At 43.3% G+C, this 21,575-nt stretch overlaps 1 long non-coding RNA gene across 2 annotated transcripts; it reads right to left on the reverse strand.

Moving 5' to 3' along the window:
- Window positions 1–11,039: 11,039 nt before the first annotated feature.
- On the reverse strand, window positions 11,040–21,188 carry LOC136183287 (uncharacterized). 2 transcript variants are annotated; one of them, XR_010669122.1, is made up of 3 exons: window positions 21,107–21,188; window positions 11,566–11,737; window positions 11,040–11,456 (listed from the first exon to the last, which is right to left on the reverse strand). It is a non-coding gene; the product is annotated as an uncharacterized lncRNA (long non-coding RNA). The 2 variants fall into 2 exon arrangements; XR_010669121.1 differs by lacking the exon at window positions 21,107–21,188 and having other exon boundaries at window positions 11,566–13,007.
- Between the last annotated feature and the right edge of the window lie 387 nt (window positions 21,189–21,575).

A 21,575-nucleotide genomic window follows, 5' to 3' on the forward strand; every position in this document is an offset into this window, starting at 1 on the left:
AAGATTGTTCAGAAGGGCGGTGAGCTCAGACAAAAATACTTCTTGATGTTTCTTCTGCAATGGCCCAACCAGACTCCATTCAAAAACAAGCGTTTTAACAGCTGATTGCTTGTTGTCTTGCAGACAGACCTTTCACAACCTGAAGTTACACTTTTTAGGAATCTGCTTCATGACGTAATTATTTCAGCATCCCTTTAACCCATTTATTGTAACACAAACACGCTAAAATCAGTCCATTTTAATTCATGCAGCTGCAGATTCATCGTGACTGTCGGCCTGTTTTACACACTGAGGTGTCCAGTGCCAACACGAGAATCTGAGTTCTCTTCTTGTTACGTGTCTCTCCATATGTTTGAAGCATGTTCAGGGTTAGGTAACTGCTAGCAGAGCCTAAAGCATCAGTACTGTTGCCATGGTTACCTGCATGTTAACATATGTTGACCTTGATTTCAAACAGTAAAGATGTACATGACACCTGCCAGCCAATCAGAGATTGATACTATTATCGATTGATACTATTATATGAAAAATAATCGGTGTGAAACAAAGCATGGTATGTGTATGTGTGGTTCAGGGTGTGTGTGTGTACTTGTGTGTGTGTCTTCTTCACAGACTTGCACAGTGTTGTTGTTGTCAGGCTGTCGGTGCAAACATCAGCCTTCAGCTGCAGCTCACTGAAGCAGAAAAAACAAACACACATACACACAGTGACACACAAACACACTGTGCCTGTCACACCTCTGCTGCAGTGTGTGTGTGTGTCACTGTGTGTGTGTGTGTGTGTGTGTGTGTGTGTGTGTGTGTGTGTGTGTGTGTGTGTGTGTGTATGTGGCTGGTTGAATCAGCTCCTTCACACTCTGGGCATCAGCGGTCCTGATGTGGGAGTTGGAAGTTTGTGCAGAAACAACAAACACACGCATGAATAAATCAATAACACAACGACACAAAACAAACCAGAGCAGTTTGCAACATCATGCAGCGTAAAGTCATTTAATGTGTGTGTGTGTGTGTGTGTGTGTGTGTGTGTGTGTGTGTGTGTGTGTGTGTGTGTGTGTGTGTGTGTGTGTGTGTGTGTGTGGACAGGAATAACGACTGGAAGCACTGGGAAACAGGCAGTGTGAGGTACAAAGATACTATCACCCGGGATGCCAAATATAAGTTCTTTGCATGGTTTTAGGAAAACACTAAAAGGAAAATGTATCGCACCAAATGATGTTCCACAAGACATATTTCCAGTCACAGATCCCGCTGTCCCAGCCTGAAGAAGCCAACAGAACAACATCTTCTGCAAAAAGCAGGTACTGGGGCAGTTTGCAGCCGAGTGCAAAGAGGTCAGGATGCGGGTCAGGACCTGTAAATCCAGGTCATGGTTCTCGGTTGCTCCCTCCAGTTAGGGGAGTGAGTCTCTGCCTCAAGTGAAGGAATTCTAGTATCTCAAGGTCTTGTTCACAGCGAGGGTCAGATGGAGCGTGAGCTAGACAGGTGGATTGGTTCAGTGTCACCGGCCCTGAGCCAGACCGTCGTGGTGAAGTCGGAGATGAGCGGTCGATCTATGTTCCAGCCCTCACCTGTGGTCATGAGCTTTGGGTGGTGACCGACAGAATAGGACCTCATTAGTTTCCTCTGGAGGGTGTCTGGGCTCGGCCAGGAGCTCGGAGTAGAGCCGCTACTCCTTGGCATCGAAAGGAGTCAGTTGAAGTGTTTCAGGCATCTGTTCAGGATCCTCCTGGACGCCTCCGTTTTATGGTCTAACGGGCACGTACAACTGGGAGGAGATGCCGTGGTTGGACCTAGAATAATCCCTCCAGCGAAAGGAAATATAATCAGGGTTTGTGTTTTTTCAGAGGGATGCATGTGCAATGTTGCTTATATAAATTCCACCACCAGGGGGCTCTAAATCACAACAATAACAAAAGTTAACATCGAGGCTGGCGGGGAATCATGGAAGTGATTCTCTATGCTTCTAGCCGCACCCCACATCAATGATAACGGCCTCTGAGTTGACCGTAGTCATGACGACCGGGTGAAACCGACCTGAGGAAGAGAATATGTTTACAGAAGAGCCACTGTATCCGAGTATCATTTACATGAGGTTTTTATCACAGCAGCACATACAGGACAGCGGCTTTCAGTAGCAGCTCACGCTTCCTCATGCAGCAGTCTTTGACATAAAATCCGGTGTTTCCACGGCAACAATAAACATGTCAAAAGTATTGTCTCCACATTAAAACGATGTCTCACTTTAAGTGTTAATTAAGTAATTTTCCTTGAATTGTTGATCTCTATTTCAACATTAAAATTTAAAACTCCAGTCTCTGTGGGTCTCTGCGGGTCACGAGGTCGTGTCAGAGAGCGCCTTAAAGCAGGAAGAATGAATTAAACATTGCGTGCACACAATGTAGACGTGAAGAGTCGGAGCACATATGGACGCACTTCTGCAGAGCACGCTTATTAAAAACAGAACAGGAGAGATTAATGATGCATCAATATTAATGAACGCTGTCTTAATGAATATTTCATCGCTGCGGTTATTAATGCAGTGGCATTTCTCTGCAAGTATAATGCAAGAAATTAAATTTACAAAATGGTCATTATCGTCAAAAGAAGCCGGTGACAATGGATTAATTCGCCGCGGAAAGTAGTCCCTTCAGAGTGCACTTTTTCATCCCTTTTTGAATATACTAAACGTTTTTTAAACACAGTTTATTTTTGTGAGGTGTTTATGAAGAGGTGTGCCTTCTGGAAGAACCAATCAGCTTTGAGGTGAAAGCCACAAACAGGAAGTGAAGCCATATTAAGAGGGAGACCCAGTTTTTCTTCCTCCCCCATGTCCATTTCTCCTCTCTTATTTTCATCCATTATTGCGTCTTCCATGTTCACTTTTCTCTCCCTTCCTTTGTAGCGCTGCTTTAATGTTCAATCTCCTCCCTCACCTCTATTTCCTCCCCCCTTCTGTCCTCCTTCCTTCTTCACACTTCCCCTCCTTTCTCTCTTTACCCTCCTTCTCGTTTTTCTTTTCTCTCCCCGATTTCCAATTTCTTTCCTTTCCTTCCCTCTTACCTCACCCTCTCCTCCTCCTCCTCCTCCTCCTCCTCTTCCTCCTCTTCCTACTTCTCCTCCTCCTTTTCCTCCTTCTCCTCCTCCTCCTCCCTTTCCTCCTCCTCCTTTTCCTCTTCTTCCTCCTCCCTCTCCTCTTCCTCCTCCTCTTCTTTCTCCTCCTCTTCCACCTCCACCTCTTCCTCCTCCTCCTCTTACCCTCCCTGCCTCACCCCTCCTCCCCCCGGCTGTTTTTTTTTCTTTCGCTCAGAGTTTGCGTGCCGTTTTAGAGTGTTTTCATCGATGTCGAGACCTTGCTATCAAACATGACTGCCTCTGCTCTAATTCAACCCCAGGACACCGCAAGCACACACACACGTGCGCACACACACACACACACACACACACACACACACACACACACACACACACACACACACACACACACACACACACACACACACACACACACACACACACACACACACTAAGGGCTTCTCGCTCTCTCACACACTTGAATGAACATCCATATCCACACACACACTCCCACACATTCCTTCTTTACGCACTCAAACACACATTCACTTCATACTCATACACACACACACACACACATATTACCAGACTTGTGAGGACATTTAACATGCCAGTGTAATCCCGACTCTCACTCTTACCTCTTCATTTGATTCTCAGCTTTCTTTAAATTAAACTAAATCTTCAGGACGTATTTTATTTACAAACACAATTTAAAAAGGTTATTTCTTTACACACAAAGTTTACGTGCACGAGTGAGACGCACATGCAAAAATGTTTTTTAGCTCCTTAATAAAAAAATCACAGGAATAAGAAACTTCACGTGTGAATTAAATATATAAAACATCTTGTATTTTCTGCACAGCAATGTGGAGTTGAGAACTTATATTACGCCATTAAATAAATAAATATATATATAATTACATGTTGCAGATTTAAACTGTGTGTGTTGGTTTTTTATCAGGATGCTTTGAAACATTTTTTTGGAAAATGTTCCACTTCCACAAAGACAAAATATTTAATGTACAAAATGGTAAATTCTTTATTTCTATTTTTTAATGCGTGTATATTTTTATTTCAAACACACAGACCATCCCTTTTAAAGTCAGGATGACTCACCTTACACCTGAACATTTGAGCATTCACCTCAAATCTTCTTTCAGATTATCGGCTTTACTCAGAGATTTTTATCAGATAATAAAAGGTATGAAAAATGCATTTTAATGATAATAAATGGCGGAAATCAAATATGAGTCAATCAGCTGAAAATATAAAGATACTTTTATTTTGTAGGACATCGTCCACTTCCTGCTTTATTTTACAGTTTAAGGACCTCAGAAGTATAGATAAACTAAGAACACACACACATAACCATGCAGACATTTTCTTTACACACACACTCTCTTTTTACTTCCACACACACACACATGAATGACCCGTGACACACACACGCACACACAGGCCGTGTGTTTAGCCCTCAGTGTCACTCGCTGTGAATTTAATATTGATTCCATAAAGTAGTTTCAGTGTAACATGTCACAGCACGTTAACGTCAGAGCAGCCAGCCGGACAGAGAGGAGAGCAGCTAGCACGCAACGCTGCGGGAGAGACAAGGGGGAGAGGAAGAGGGAGGAGCAGCGAGGGGGAGGACCAAGGCATGAGGGAGGAGCCAGGTGAGAGGAAGAAGAGAGAAGGAGGAGGTATAAAGGAGAGAGGGAGAAGAAGGAGAGATGTGGGAGGAGAAGAGGAGGAGAGAGAGAAAAAAAGGCAGAGGAGGTGAGAAAAGGAGAGAGAGGAAGACTGGAAGAAGGAATGATGAGAAAAAAAGATGGAGGAGAGAAAAGGGGAGAGTGGGAGGGAGACACGAAAGGACGTCAGAGGTGAGAGGCATCAGGGAGGACAGGAAAGGAGAGAGAGGAGGAATTTAGGAATAAGGTGGAAGGAGAGATTAGGGAGAAAAGGAAGAGGTGGAGAAAGAAAAAGGAGGGATGGTTAGCTGAGAGCAAAAGGGAAGAAGGAGGAGCAGTGGAAGCAGAAGACGAGAAGCGAGGAAAGTGGAGGCAGAGGAGAACATACAGACGAGGCAGGGAGGAGGAAAGAAAGGAGAGAAATGAACGGGAGAAAGAGGGGAAATTAGGAAGAGTTAAGGAGGAGGAAGAGGGATGAAAGAGGCCCAAAGGTGAGAGACAAGAGGGGCAGAGAGGAAAAGAGAGGAAGAGGGAGGAAATGGAAGAAAGGGAGAAGGGAAAGCAATGAGATAAGAGAGAAAAAGGTGGAAGAGATTGAAGTTAAAGGAGCAAGAGGAGAAAGCGAGGAGGAAGGTAGAGAGGGGCCAAAAAAGAAGGAGACAAGAGAAAAGCGGGGGATAAGAAGAAGGAGACAAGGGGGAGAGGGAAGGGGGAAAACAAATATGAGAAAGGAGAAGGTGATGAATGAAGGAAGAAAGGAAGAAGAAGGAAAGGATAAGAAGTATGGTAGGATAGGAGGATGAAGCAGGGAAATGGAGGAAAGAAGAGGGGGATGAGAAAGAGGATTGAAGAGGGAGGTACAGGGAGCAGAGAAGGAAAAGTATGTAAAGGAGAAAAGGAAGGAAAAAAGGGTGGAAGGAAAGGAGGTGAAAGCAAAGGAAGTAATGGGATGGTGAAGGAAAAGAAAGATAGAATGAAAAGGGAGGAAGGGAGGAAAGGATATCAAAGGTGTAAGGGAGAAAAAGGGAGGATATGAAAAAAAGGGGGAGTGATAGGAGGAAGCATTAGAGATGATGAAGAGTTAAAGAAAGGGAGGAAGGAAAGAGGAAAAAGGGTCGGAGATGGAGAAGGATGAAAAGTTAGAGAGAAGGAAGGAAGGAACTAGAGGAGAAGTAAAAGGATGGGGGAAGGGAAGATGAGGAGGAGGGGAAGGAAGGAAAGGAGGCTAAACAAGGAAATGATGGGAATACAAGAAAGTAAGGGAGTGGAAAGGACGGAGTAAAGAAGGCGAAACAAGAAAAGGATGGGAAACAAACGAGGGAGGAGGAAAGAGGGGATAGGAGGCAAAGAAGGAGAGAAGGGAGGAGGGGGAGGGGGAGGGGGAGGGGGAGTGATGGTGATATACAAACATACAGACAGGTTTACAGACAGTATTAAAGCCTGGGGGATTAAAGAGTGTGTAGTTAGTGCATGCACACACGCACGCACACACGCACGCACGCACGCGCGCACACACACACACACACACACACACACACACACACACACACACACACACACACACACACACACACACACACACACACACACACACACAAACTGACCCTACATGATCAGTGTAACCGGGTCAGAGTGTCACGGCTGGTTCAACTGCTCAGAGAAAAAACAACACAGACATGAGATTAACACAAGTTCACATGACCCTGTGTGTGTGTGTGTGTGTGTGTGTGTGTGTGTGTGTATGTGTGTGTGTGTGCGTGCGTGTGTGTGCGTGTGCGTGTGCGTGTGTGTGTGTGTGTGTGTGTGTCAGTCTCATGGTGTCGGCCCACCCATTGTGTGTGTAATCACTGGACTGTTTTCAGACCTTTTCGGGCGTGAAATTCTGAACATTTCTGTCCTCAAACTGTCTCCGTTTAGAAACATGTGATCCTGAATCAGAAGGTTTAACCAGGCTGCAAAAATGGAGGCAACGCAGAAGTGCAAAAAAAAACCCTGCAGTTTCTCCAGTGTCCACTAGAGTCTGTCTCCTGCAGTGAGTCAATCCCCATAGAGCCCATGTTAAAATGTCCAACTTTTTGGGGCGCTGATGGGGAAGTGGTTTGTGCGCGCGCCCCATGTATGGTCCTCCAAGCAGGCGGCCCAGGTTCAAATCCCACCTGTGGCTCCTTTCCCGCATGTCATTCCCTACTCTCTCTCTCTCTGATTTCTGACTCTATCCACTGTCCTATCTCTCCATTAAGGCCCAAAAAGCCCAAAAATAAAAATAAAAAATGTCCATCTTTACAGCAGAAATAAACAGGTTTACAGCCTCGTACAGAAAATAAGTATTGGTCTATTTACAACTTTACGGGCATTCTCCGCTAAGAGAGCACAGCCGTCAGCTGGAGTGCAGAGACAAAGGAATTCCCGCGATAATTTAACAAACTAACTCGCGACAGTGTGAGATAATACGATGTATGTGGTATAAAACTCTATACAAACCTTATAAACACATAAACACAAACGGTATTTTTTCTGAACTGTTAAAACGGAGTGTTTTATTTTGAAAATTAACTGGATGTTTTAATGTTGTATCGGTGTCTGTCTACCCGTCCTGCTTGTTCTTTTCTGTGCTAAACTGATGCGGCGGGCTCCGGCATCCGGCAAAAATAGAAACCTACGTATCTGCTGCAGAGGGCAGACGGAGCTGTGATGCAGCGCAGCAGACCCAGTGGAAGCACACACATTGAATAAAATGAAAACCTATCACCTCCACTGCCGGACCGGAGCGGAGACATACCGGACACGCATCTGGTGGAAGTTGGCCGTCAAAGCTCCACCTCTTGGTCTGTTTCTAAAGTTTGTTAAAGTCAGCGTATCCAACTTGATGACCACCATCGTTTAGCTCCATAACATCTCTTTAGAAACCCATTTGGTTTGGCAGTGGAGCAGTTTATCAAAAGTGTAACTTTAATTTGCGACTTTCAGCAAAGCTGGTAAGTATATGTTTGTAAACACAACACTCAAACTGGGCCCCTCCTCCTGCAGGACGTAGTGTGTACGTTTACTGCTTGTAGCTACACTGCAAGGTAACGCACGTTAGCACAAGCTAACCGCCGCTGTTTGTCACCTGCCTGTCCAACAGGAAGCAGACCAACTCCACGTCCATGGGTAAAAGACAACACAAGGGTCACCCTCGTTTTAGAACGAGCTTTATCCACTTAGTGTTTCTCCTCACTGTGATTATATTTTCTCTTCTTTTTAAACTCACCTGCTGCGCTGTCATTGGCTGGAGGAAACACGCTATCTCCCTGCCCAGACTCAACCAGAACAAACCAGAACAGTAAAATCCAGTCAGAGCACAGGGTCTCTGCAGACACAGTCACCACCACACATGTATGGAGGCCCAGAAGGGACGATGGAGCAGCTTGACTTTAGGAGAAGTCTGTATTTTATTTTGAAGGAGAAAGCTGCTGACTTTATCTTAAAGGGCATTTACGCCTTGTTAAATGTTTTCTGGGTCACATTCTCCTGCTGGGGTTTGCGCTCCGACTAAGGTCTGGATTCATGTAGACACACACACACACACACACACACACACACACACACACACACACACACACACACACACACACACACACACACACACACACACACACACACACACACATCTCAGTGATGGAGATATTGTTTGACAATGTCGGTGAACGAGGGCGGAGATGAGAAAGTCTCTCTCTCTCTCGTGTCGACCGTCTGCAGCAGCATGTTGTTCATACACTGAAACAGGAAATGCTTGAGGTAAGCGTGTGTTTAAAGTGTGTGTGTGACAGCCTTAATGTGTGTGCATGTGTATGTATGTAGTATTTATGTGCATGTGTGTACAGTCAGGATGTCCAAACGTGCAGGAGAACACAAACATGACACGAGGAGCAGCTTGGTGCAGACTTCTCTCACAAGCTAACATGTGATAATGTCATGTAGGGGCGTCAAATGACGAACAAAACACATTTTTAAAATGTAGATTAAAAGTCTACTTTAGTCAAAACTTCATATCTCTCTGGTTTGACCTCCCTCCAGCAGGCTGGGCTCCTTCATCAAAGCCCTGCTAAGTCACTGGGAACATAAGGGCCCAAACAGAAGTCTTTTCACGCAGGTGAACAGTCGCCTTGACAATGACCAAAAAGCCTTTTTTTGTCTTGTGCATATTTAAAAGGTGGTGACACAGATTGTTCAACTATGGCCGTGTCCTCGTGTTGGAATGCACTTGTAACATCAGGAGGACTTTTCTATGAGATAAAATAAAATCTTTGCTCGTGTTTCTTTTTGTATCCAGCAGGAAAAAAGATTCATATCAGTGTGCAGACGTCGTGTGAACATTAAGTTCTGTGGTTAATTTCCATGTATGACTGTCTGAACAGGTTTCACATGAACGTATGCACCTGTGCATTGTGTGTGTGTGTGTGTGTGTGTGTGTGTGTGTGTGTGTGTGTGTGTGTGTGTGTGTGTGTGTACCTGTGCACTTGAATGTTTGAAGCCACTGAAGCAATGCTAACCTGACTTCTCTCTCTTTCAGTCTCTTGGTACTCACTCGCCATCACCGCAGTATAAATCATTCAGGTAAAATCAAACAGCGGTGAGAAGAACAAACATCTGTGCAGAGGAGCTGACACAACGACATGTGTAACTCAACACAAGATAAAACAGATCACAATAACGTGCTTCTTTTACCCACAGACGTCATTTTCATTTGAAGTTTTACAGGTAAACTGAATCAGCATGTTCAACATAGCTTTGCTTTAAAGGCTTTATACTGTATGTGAGTTTTCACACTTAAATATAATAGAAATCAAGTATATCCTCTGAAAATAACTCTGTGAGTAATGACTGTCTACAATGGGTGTAATAACCGAGTCCCACCGTCTGTGATGCTTATTTTTTTAGTTTTGATGAGTTTTGATGAGTTTTTTTTCTGTTTGTTGACATAGCCGGCCCGATAGATGACTCCTCGCGAATAAAAGTTGTTTAATTGAGGGACTAGAGAAAAGAAGAATAACATACTGTACTCACTGCTTAAAGGCTTTAAATGCAATTTTTTGATTCAGTAGATCCTTAAGCACCAGCATGAAATCAAAACAAACGGCTGTTTGGCCACACCTCCTCCATGCTGTAGCCTCCCTCTCTACTCCAGCAACACACCTCCGAGTCCAACCCCCCTCAACTTGCGTTCGCACGAAGGAGTCAAGCTCCAGCGGTGGATAACATTTCCCTTGTCAAGTGACGAGGTAAGTAAGACGTTTTTAGTAATGTCATTGTTAAAGCGTTATTTTTTATATCCTGAAGATATTCACCTGTGTTAGGAGCTATTTTTTGTATTCTACTCCGGAGTAGGCGAAAGTCATTTGTAGCTTGCAGTTTGCATTGCTACTGCTAGTTAGCCATCTTTTACCTTTAGAATAACTTTGGTGATTGTAAAATGCTAGAAACAGCAATGAATAAGTGTTTTCACTTGAATCCCTCTGAATGTTTACCATTTCTTTACAGTCAGATGTCGGTATGACTGCTGAAGCAGGCTGCAGCGACTGGCTACCGTCGGCAAGAACTTCAGGGAAGACATCACTCTACTTGGCAGGGCAAGGGAGCCAGCACAAGACAACTGGGAGTACCGCTTTGCTGCATACAGAAGCTTTATAAATCGGAAACCGGTTGGTAATTCCCAGCTGCTGTGTGTGGAGGATTACAAGTGGCCTGATCCCTATGCTCAGTGTACTGGATATACTCCTGGCCACTAGCAAAACTTATTTTACATGTGGCTACATGCACATTTGGGGCATCAAATGCCAACACCAACTTGTTTGTTTGAAGTGCTTTGTATTCCGTTAGAATTATGTTGCATTTTTTTAATAAATCTAATTTTGTGATGTAAAAGGTCTGATCAATTGCATTTGGATATCCTCTTCATGATCTGTGAAAACCACATACACATTTTCTAGTAGGAAGTAAAAGGTTTCCTCTTCTATGCATTAGCTAGTGAAAACACATAAGTAAGCCACATTGTTCTTGCTTATAATTACATGACAGTGAGCTGTTCATATTTACAAAGCAGAAGCATGTATGCATATTTTTGACATGTCTACACAGACAAGTATAGTCATTACAGCATTGGACTATTATACTGTAATTGAGTTCAATTTTTGGGGGGGACAAATATTAAAAACATTTGAAGCAGTCTTCTAAAAATAAAAGATCATCATTTACAGATACAGACTAAATAAGCCAACCAATTTACAGAAAAAACAATTAAAAAGCTGTTGATAAGTATTTATTTATTGAAATAATGCTCTGAACATTTAGACAAAAAATGCAAAATGTGTTCGTACATCTTGAAAAGAAAAAATAGACCATGCTGATATTATTGAACTTAGCAGCCCGTGATAAAAAAGCACCATTGGTGCAAAATGGATATTTGTTTGTTGTTTGACAAAGTCCATAAAGTCATAGTGCATAAAAAAAAAGGTGCGTTTGAAATGATTGGTTTGAGGGTCGTAGCAAAAGGCACTTTTGTTTTGATGCAGGGAGCAAATTGTTGGTTTTACCACAGCATGCGGTCCTCCTATATTACAGCAGCTGTACTTGGAGCCAGAAACTGCAGATGAATGTTCATACAAAAGGAGGCCATGTGCTTTCACAACAGCTCTTGTTGCCATTCTGGCTGTGCTGGATCTGCAAATGGGGACCAAAAATATCAAATTGTAGGTAAATTATTATAAATTTAATTCAAATATTCACATCTAATACTCTTCAGTTATTCACATTTTTATGAATTACATACCAAGACCTCGTCTGAGTTGTTTCTTAGCAAGTTCTGCAGTGGGTGGGGGGAATGGGTGCCAGTGGTCCAAGTTTCCGAAGGTCATCTGGACGCTGTTCCCTTGTCAGGGGCATCCCTGCTCCTGAACAGAGCCTCCTCGACACTATCGTGACCTGCAGGACCCTTTTCAAATCTGAAAGAAATAACAGCACACATGAATTTAATTATCCTTAGAAACAGTAAGTTTGATCTCCCCAGCCAAAACATTGTTTTCATGCATCTGCACAGCAACAACAAAAGCATTGCGAAACTTAGCCTCATGTGATTTCTGCATAATGAGTGGCAAGCTGATAGCATTATTTAGATTAGTGACCCACCGTAGTTTAGCCGAGAGCATGCCAACAGACAGCCTGAGCTTGGACGTTACTATACAAGATTTCTAACTACTGTATCTGCTATATCATAGCTGGAGTAGGGAAATTCAAAAAACAAACGACCGTATATATTTTCGTAATAATACCCAACTGTTCATAACCGCTCATATGCAACTCGTGAGCTTTGCAACTACTTCGGCTTGGCCTATTCAGGTGTTGCCTAACGCTTCGAAGCCAGTTCTGTTGTACTATAAAGCAGCAAATGAGAATAAGCACATTGATCAAACAAACAATCGATGGCGTTTAAATATCTAGAAAGAATGCATGTTTTAGCTCAAGCCTGTGGCCGGCATTGTTGTGCTAGCAGGCTAATGTTAGCATATTGTAGTTAGGTCGTAGCTTTACATTGCACATTACACGGAAAGACCGTGCTTTTAAACTTACGTACCATTCAAATAAGCAGACTGTATGATATTATTTTTTTTCTCTAGTCAGTGACTAAAAAATAGAAACGTTTATGCCTGGACCACTGGAATCTATCAGGGTACTTATGCATCCAGGAGAAGCAACGCTAGCTCAGAGTTGTGTTTGAGCCCCTTCGTTGAGCGTAGGGCTCTCCATCGTGGAAAAGCCAACCCAATGTTGATTCGAGTTCTACTCCGGTCTTTGTCTGCTGCTGTTCTAGCAAAAGACCGTTATTTTTTAGGTGGGGGACCAGCCGGTGGAAGGTCTTCTGTCGTACGCTTCGCACTGGAGTCCGCCATTTGTAACATTTCTTCCCTCGGTGTAGGGGCGGTCGGGCCGGCTAGGTAAACATTGCTTCTCTATCAACAAAGCCAGTGGAACTGGAGCTTCTCACTCATTGTAAACAGTCATGACACAGAGAGTTATATACAACGGACATACTTGATTTCTGATACATTTAAGTGTGAAAAATACATTTAAAAAAAAAATATATATAAAGCCTTTAAAGCTGCCTGTAAAGTTTCGGTTCTGACGCCTCAGTGTCACTCCAGCCTAAAACACCTGAGTCTGCCTGAGGCAGGGTTGGTAATTTTCTAAAACTAGCATGATTCTGAAAGTAGCATTCCCTCAGTGCGCTGTCTGCACCCACCCCCTCCCCTCTGTGCTCCCTCATAAGCCACACCCCCTCACTTACATGAACGAGCGCCATTGCTCCAGAAGTGGACCTCAGCTCATCTCTTGCATGTCTCATTCAGCGGTAAGTAAACTCACAGTATAAACTCTGCCATCGGTGACACGCTTTGATTGTGAGCTAGTGAACGCAAGAGGTAGAGAACGAGCAGGGAGACAGGGCGGCTGTGATTGGTTCATCAGATTGGTACCTCAAGGCAGACATTGGTGGAAGTTTTTACAGGCTTACAACTGATTCAGATTTTCTTTGTTCCTTTTTCAGAGAACATGAGTTATTAATTTCTGTCAAGACCTAAAGACAATTTCAACTAAAATCTTAAAAAGTGGATCTGGAGGAAATTATCAACCCTAATTAAGGTGGTTCAGTTATTCTGTCAAAATGTTTAACCCTTTAATCACAATGATTCCTCTGTAGTTCTCAGTTAATGAGTTTGCAGAGGAATAAACCACGCTGTGTGTAAAACAGACTTAGGATCAGTGTTCACCTCTCAAGCGGCTGTAGCGGCATTCACACAGCCGCTGCCTTGCTGTCAGATTGATCACTAAGTGCCTCTTTGTCACAGTGAAATGATTACACAGTAACTCTGTCTTTATAATTCATATTTCACACCGTTAAATGACTCACGTTTCCACACTGTTTGACACCTGAAACGCTCTCGACAATGACTCAAATTTTACACCTCAAACTAAAGTCCCACAAAGCCGCTGTCGTCGCTCCTCCCTAATAGTGATTAATTGTCGGGTCTTAAAAACTCGGCGCCGTTAATCTTTGGGGGAGCTGCAGGTGCTAACAGCCGGAGCTAATTGGGGTGCAAAGCCAATTAGAGGCGGGAGAAGAGTGACGGCATTAACGGTGATGAGGCTCGTAAAGCTGGCAGACCTGCAGAGACGCAGTTTGAGTTGCTCATCTGCAAAAACATCAAGAGACGCCGAGAGACGAAGAAAAGAGCAGCTTCAGATCCTTCAGCTGGATATCTGGAGGCAGAAAGATTACTCAAGTACAAGTTCTACTTCTTCTACACCAAATGTCAGAGGTATTAGTGTTATTTTTAGGTCACTTAATTTATATTTACTTTTAAAAAATCAGATTTTCTGCCCAAAACTGCAGAGCTCAGGGGTGCCATATAGTTTAAAACTGTAAAGAAGTAAGAAAAGAGATGAGGAAATAAAATAAAAAGTAGATGTGGAATGGAAACAAGCCTTTAAATTTGTATTGAATAATTCCTTTAAAAGATGTATATGTTGGGTAACTTGAAACAGATAGGGTACCTTAAGACAGCTGCAACAGGATTCTTTAAAAACAAACTAAAGGGACCCTTAAAAATGACCCCAGACCCCAAAGTCTAATTTGAAACCCATGACAAAGGTACCCTGAAACAGACAATAAGAAGGCTCTGATTAATGCTGAAAGGAACCACGATTCAGACACTAAATGACACTGAAAATAAACAATAAAGTGACTCTCAAGGGAACCTTTAAAGGTCACATATTCCCCTCCTCATCAACCAGTGTAAATAAGTCTCAGAGCTCCCCAAAACATCTCTGTGAAGTTCTAAATCCACTCTGATCCTGTATTTGATCATCAAACCCCTCTATTTCCGCCCTGCTCAGAACAGACTGTTTCTGTGTCTGTACCTTTAAATGTAAATGAGCTGTGTCTGACCACGCCCCCTCTCTGAAAGGGCTTGGGTGTTTCAGGCTTCCTCGCTCATTGTCCTATTGTTTACGGTGAGAAGGCAGACTCAGAGGGCAGAACAAACACCTAGCTGTGGGAGTGTCACCCACCTGGGGGAGGGGTTACTGCCCTTTCTGATGTCATGAAGGGAAACTCTCCAAACGGCCTGTTTGAGCACACATTTTCTGAAAAGTGGAGCAGGCAAAAGACGGAGAGGATGGACTTTTCTCATCATTGGGGGGTTTGTAGACAGATTAGAGACACATGTTAGTGTTTGAGAAAAATGGTGAAGTGTGATTTTGGCTCTAATGTGATTTATAAAGAGATGCTGACTTGAAGAAAAGGCTTGACTTTTTCTGACACTTAAGGGTAGAGGCGAACTAATGGAACCTCAAAACAGATACCCAAACAGCTTCTTGTTTAAGAAAACAAGTCTACCTTAAATGTAAAGCTTGTGAGAAACCTTTAACCATCACCAAGGGGTCCTTTTTGGTAAGGGGGCATGAAATCCTGAAACCTCAGGGTACCTGAAAACAGACATTTAATGCTCGCTGAAACCAGAGACACTTTGAGGTACCTTGAAACAAACGCTAAAAGGTACAGAGAGAAATGGACAAAGCATCCATATATTGAAATGCAGGATTTTAACTTTTGGTGACACACGACTGAAACAATGGCATGATGATAGGAGGGAAGCTCCGTGTGTTATTTCTGACCAAACATTTTGGGAGACTGTAAACCTTCTTCGGCTGACATCCTTCTCTTCTCCCCCTCGCACCATTTGTCTTCTGAGCGTGCTCGGTGACACCTTGATGTCATCCCCCCTCCCTCCAATCAAAAACCTCCTCACCCCCCCCCCCCCCCCCCCCCTCTCACCCTGGACAGTTGCTAAGCGACAGAGTCCTTGTATAATTCATTTACCCGCTGCATGCAAATATGTGGACAATTAACCACTTCTGTTTGCATAATAGATTGGGAAACGGGGGTGGGTGAGGCTGGGGGGTATTTAACTCGTAGTTCAGCTCATCCTGCCTGACGACACAAAGCAAACAAGGGGCGAGAGAGAGAGGTACAGAGAAAGAGAGAGAAACCTCTCTCATTGCAATCATTGCAGCATCAATACCTTCATTCGTTCTGTGTATTCGTTCACTCGTCACAGAGAGCAGAGAGGAGGAGGAGGGATGCAAATTACCCGACTGCAACACACACTGAACGTGCAAAACACACACACATAAAACGCACGTGCACGCATGCACAAACGTTGTAATTACTACCCTGATCGGGCGGCGCTCAGCCTCCGCTCAGCAGCCATTGATGTGCAGATGAAGATGGCCGCCGCATGTTTTTGCGCTGAAAGAAAACCATGTTTTGGTTGGGCTCTGTCAACCGAACAGCTGGATTGCCATTTTTCACTCAAATTAGATTTCGGCTGAAGCACCGGCGCTGGGGGAAATTAAACTGCACAACAAGCAGCAGAAGGAGAGAGCAGCCACTTTCTCTCTTTTTGTCTTTTCACACTCTCCCTAATTTGATACAAAGAGGGTTCAGAGCAGGGCGCAGTGGCAAGTCAAGCTGCATCCATCCATCCATCCCTCCATCTATTCATCCGCTGATCCAGCCATCCATGGTATTTATTAGTGCAGCTTTTCTTTCTGTCACCTTATTATCACCACATTATTCTTTGTTAAAGGACCAAAAAAAAAAAGATGGTTTTCATCGGCCTTCATTGTGCCAACGGATTTATAAAACGTGCAGATTTAGAAGCCGGAACAAACTTTTGTATCTAAAATGATCAATGCTGCACATGCAGTCAAATGAAGTCAATCATATTTGCACAAAACCAACAGTAAAAATATGTAAGAATTTGTAGTGTTAGACACCCTCTGTGCCGACACCCTCGATTCAGATCAGGAAGAAAAAAAAGCCGGGACACAAAAAAACACATTAAATAGACAAAAACTTAGTTTGATTCTAAATCCAGACGGAGCTCAACAAATCACCTGGATCCGAAATACGTCTGCAGTTAACAGATTTTAAACCGTATACCTCGAAACAGACACTTAAAGGTCCAGTGTGTAAGATGTGTAGTGAGTGAGATGATAAAGTGACCTTACTATATGATCAGACATTAAGGAAACATGCTATGTTGAAGTGCTGACTTCTCTGACAACAATGCAGCAGTCAGTATGTCCTCCTTCTAACTTTAGATTCTGGTCCTGAATGCTCTGGATTTGTTTGGACCAGAGAAGGTAGGCGGTTTTAAGGCACCCCCACATGGCCGTTTTGGACGCCCCTTGGTTTGCCAGATATGAGAGCAGTTATCAGGTCAAACCAACAGGTGTTGCAGCGATGGAAGCGGGCAAGAGAAGTGGTTCAGATAGAAGTGATTGTACCCGACCTAAAAAGCCTCTGCATGTTTCTAATAAGCTCCATGAGCAGAAGCGTGCTCAAACTAGGATCAATATTGGAGATGCTTTTGAAAAATGGAGAGAGGTTAGAACACAGAAAGGTTTACAGACCGATGCAGAGCTGGATAAACACTGAAGCTTCAGTGTCCACCACATGGCAACCTGCGTGAGCATCGACTCTAGAGAGGAGGGGGCGTTACTAAACTAACCCCTCAGTGTCATAAAGACTCTTCTTCTCTTCTAGAAGCAAAAAAACATTTCTTTATTTTTACCGTCCAAATCTTTAAAGTTTCTTGTGTTTCCGTGTCATTAGTCTCAGGTGGAGATACGAGGTTTCTGCACGAGGGCTGCGCTGCCGAGGCAGGTAATTTGTCTCCAGGCTGATGAAGCTATTATTAATGTTGACAAGCTTCACTGCACTGTGATGCACAATGTATTAGTCACATTACTGCACAGGTTCCCTCTGCTACTCACTGACCTGTCACACACTCTGACATTCACACATAATCACAGGTATGACACTCTGACGACGTCTTTAATCAGAGCTGTGAGACAAACGCAGACAAAGTTCCCTTTTTTTTAATAATAAATGACAGGGGGGGGAGACTCACCCTCCGCCCCCCTCCCAGAGCCGCCAGTTCAATTCCCACCTGACACGACACCTTTGAATGTATAGAAAGAGGAACATAATCATATGGAGGACGCACTCGGCGCAGGTGGAAACCACACATGTGCAACAAAAGCTTTTCAGGCGGAGAGAGAAAAGAATGCCACAAAACAATGATGTTAAAAGCAACAGATCTTTAAATTCATTTACTCTGCAGAGTACAGATCGTCTCTCAGGTGCTGGCTTCAGGGGGAATAAACACATAAGATCTCCTTGGGGACGTCACACCCCGACACACGACATATAGACCATGACAGGATTAATATAGTCGAGCAATGATTGGCTGCTGAGGAATATTCCCTCATGGCTGAGAATCAGAATTCAATCTGCGGACCAGACGGTATTCGAAACCTCGGAGACACTTTTTCAATCACACACACGTAAGGTTTAAAATTAAACATTCTGTCACCGTGAAACCGGAGACGCAGAAAAAGAGCCGACAGAGGAAATCAGAGTGATGTGCATCAGTTTCTCTGACTACATGATGTACCTGACGTTTAAAAACTTTAACCATGATGTGTAAACGTGCCGCCTGCTGTGACAAACTCTAATTTAGGAAAGATAAAACGAGGACCTTAACTTATAAAGAAACAGCTCGTTACATGTTCTCCTTAAATGTAAAAACCATCTGAAGTGTCGCATCTTAAAGCTGAAGCATGGAGTATTTGTTTTTATTTGTTTGTATTCTCTACAGTGTGAAAGAATCGGGTGTAAATAAAGCCGACAGAGGAAACAATTAAACGTTATGGAGCTCATAATCGACGGTTTGTCTTTTCAGGTGTTTGATTGTGAGTCTTCTTTGTTGTTGTTTTCTCTCTCTCTCTCTGCTTACAGTTACTGTGACACCGTTGTGTCAGATCAGTGTGTGTGTGTGTGTGTGTGTGTGTGTGTGTGTGAGAGAGATGCAGGTTGCAGTGCCACTGTCTGCCTGTAGATGGCAGCAGAGAACAGTGAATGAAACACTGAGCTGCTCTTCAGCAATCATCTTTGAACATACATTTAAACATGTTTCATTTTATGATTAATTTGAAATCTTTCTTCCTGAAATTAAACATCAGATGTTTTTTTTAACATTAATTTAGTGGCATAATTCTTATTTTTTTAAATAAAACGTCAACACATCATGAACAGAGAACCTCTGCTCCCTGCGCATCTAAAATAAATATTTACACATTCATTTAAATTAATCAGATGTTTTACATGTTACAGGTTGTGTTCAAAGCTTTTTAAGTTCTACATTTATACCTCTATATGCATTAGTAATTCCTTTATTCTCACTTCCTCTTAAACGTACCTGATCACCTAAAACTGCAAGACTCAAAACCAAGTCACCTTAAATCATCGCCTGTCACCTGTCACTGCAGTTCGCCGTTCACTGCACATGATGCTTTAATCGTCCGGTATAGTTCACTCCTCTCCGTCATATTCCAGCTGCACATTCCTCTTATTTTATTTACCTGATCCAGTCTGTTTTTTGTTTCTACCTGTGGCTTCTTGTGTTGCTGCATCATTTGAATCGCCCCCAAGACCAGAGTGCTCCAAGACCGAGTCAAGACCGAGATATTTCGGAATCGAGAACCAGTCAAAACCAAGACCGAGGCAGGGCCATAAATATCTCTGAAAAATCATCATCTTGTGTTTAGGGGGCTTGTCACTCACTTAGACCTTAACATCGGGAAGGTTGCGGCCGTAACCGGGGGATAAAAATAAAATTACAAATGACCTGAAGTTATTTGTTGTTTTAGAAAGAGGAGTTTTCCTTCTAATCACAGTAATGACGTGGAACAAATGGAGTCGGCCCAGTCTGAGACCGAGATAAGACCGAGTTAAAAACCTTTCGATCCCGAGACCTTCAAAAAGTGGTCTCCAGACCGGTCTTGATTTGAAGTACTACAACACTCTGATATCCGGCTGTGCAGCTTTTGGCTCCATGTTTAATCGTTCATCATATGTAACGTATGATTTCCTTTTCTTAAATTAAATTTCTCAAGATGGAAAATGTTTCCCTTTAGTGGAGACATCTTTTCAGAATAGAAGTCAAACTCATTAATTGTTTTGTGAATTTACAGGACGTGTATACGTGTTTGTGTGTATCTTATTTTGCATGAGAGAAATTAGTTTCAGAGTTTAATGATTGTGATTATTTTCTGGTCTCTTTTCAAAGTGTTCGCTCGACAGGATCATTGAAAAATAAGATCCAGTGTTGAATGGAGAATTTTATGTTTCCTCGTGTAATCTGCTCGCCGGTGGGAAGCATCTGTGTGTGTTGCTTCGTGCGCTCTGTGTGTCGTCACTTTGTGTGTTTACAGACGCTCGGCGTAAACATGGCCGCTGTTTGTTCCCTTAACGGTTACAACAAACAGGACGAGCCCGCGGGCGGCTGCTGCTGCTGTCACCGTGTTTGTAGTTCAGTCGTCCAATTATTACACAGCAGCACCAACCTTCATCCAATTATTACACACACGCACAACACACACACACACACACACACACACACACACACACACACACACACACACACAAACGGTCTATTATCATCTCTCTTTATGTGACGGCGCTGAACAACAAGAATTATACACCTTAATTAAGCAGCCAACATGTCAGTGTATTTATAATAACTACTGACACACAGAGAGAGATTCAACAACCCCAACACACACACACACACACACACACACACACACACACACACACACACACACACACACACACACACACACACACACACACAGTAAAACTGGCATTGAAATAAAACAGACTCATCTACTCTTTAAGTATTTGTTAAACTGCACTGCGGTGGAGGCTGTCCCATTTTGAAGGCTCCTTCAAATTCGCCCTATACTGGCGGCTGTGGCTCAGTGGTAGTCGGTCGTCTCTCAACTGGAAATCATACGTTAAATATGATGAACGATTAAACATGGAGCCAATAGCTGCACAGCTGGATATCAGAGTGTTGTAGTACTTCAAATCAAGACCGGTCTGGAGACTACTTTTTGAAGGTCTCGGGATCGAAAGGTTTTTAACTTGGTCTTATCTTGGTCTCAGACTGGGCCGACTCCATTTTTTCCACCCCCAGCTCCTGCAGCAACATGTCCGATGTGTCCTTGGGAAGACACTTAACCCCAAGTTGCTCCCTCTGCTCCCATGAATGTGTATGAATGGATGAGTTAATACTGATGTCTCTTTACACAGCAGCCTCTACCATCAGTGTGTGAATGTGTAGGTGTGACCTGCGGAGTGAATGCCGACTCGAAAAGAAATATATAAGCTCAAGTCCATTTACCTTCTTCCCATGGCCAACGAAGGATCCAACCGGTGCATCCTTCAGGGCCCAAGACATCCCAAGAGTCCTCGCCTGCCATTCTTTTGAACAAAGAAATAAACCTTTATTTAGAATCAAAGTCTGACATTGCAATTATGATTGATGAAGCACACAATAATCTCTGTCTCGTCTCGGAATCGAAAGCATTTTTACTTGGTCCTGTCTAGGTCTCACCCTGCCTTGGTCTTGGTTTTGACTCGGTCTTGATCCCTAATTGTCTTGGTCTTGTCTCGGTCTCGGAGCACTCTTGTCTTGGGAATGTCTTAGTCTCCGTCAGTGTGGTCTTGACTACAACACTAACTAAGCTTGAGTTAACAAAGGAAACTGAATACAACACAAAGAGTCAGAAGTCTCATCAATAATCAAGATATGCATTTCTTTATAAATCACTCAAACGGCTTGTTTACACTTCCAGTGTTTGTTTGAAGTT

This window comes from Labrus bergylta, chromosome 18 (genome assembly GCF_963930695.1).
Source record: "Labrus bergylta chromosome 18, fLabBer1.1, whole genome shotgun sequence".
Taxonomy (NCBI): Eukaryota; Metazoa; Chordata; class Actinopteri; order Labriformes; family Labridae; genus Labrus; species Labrus bergylta.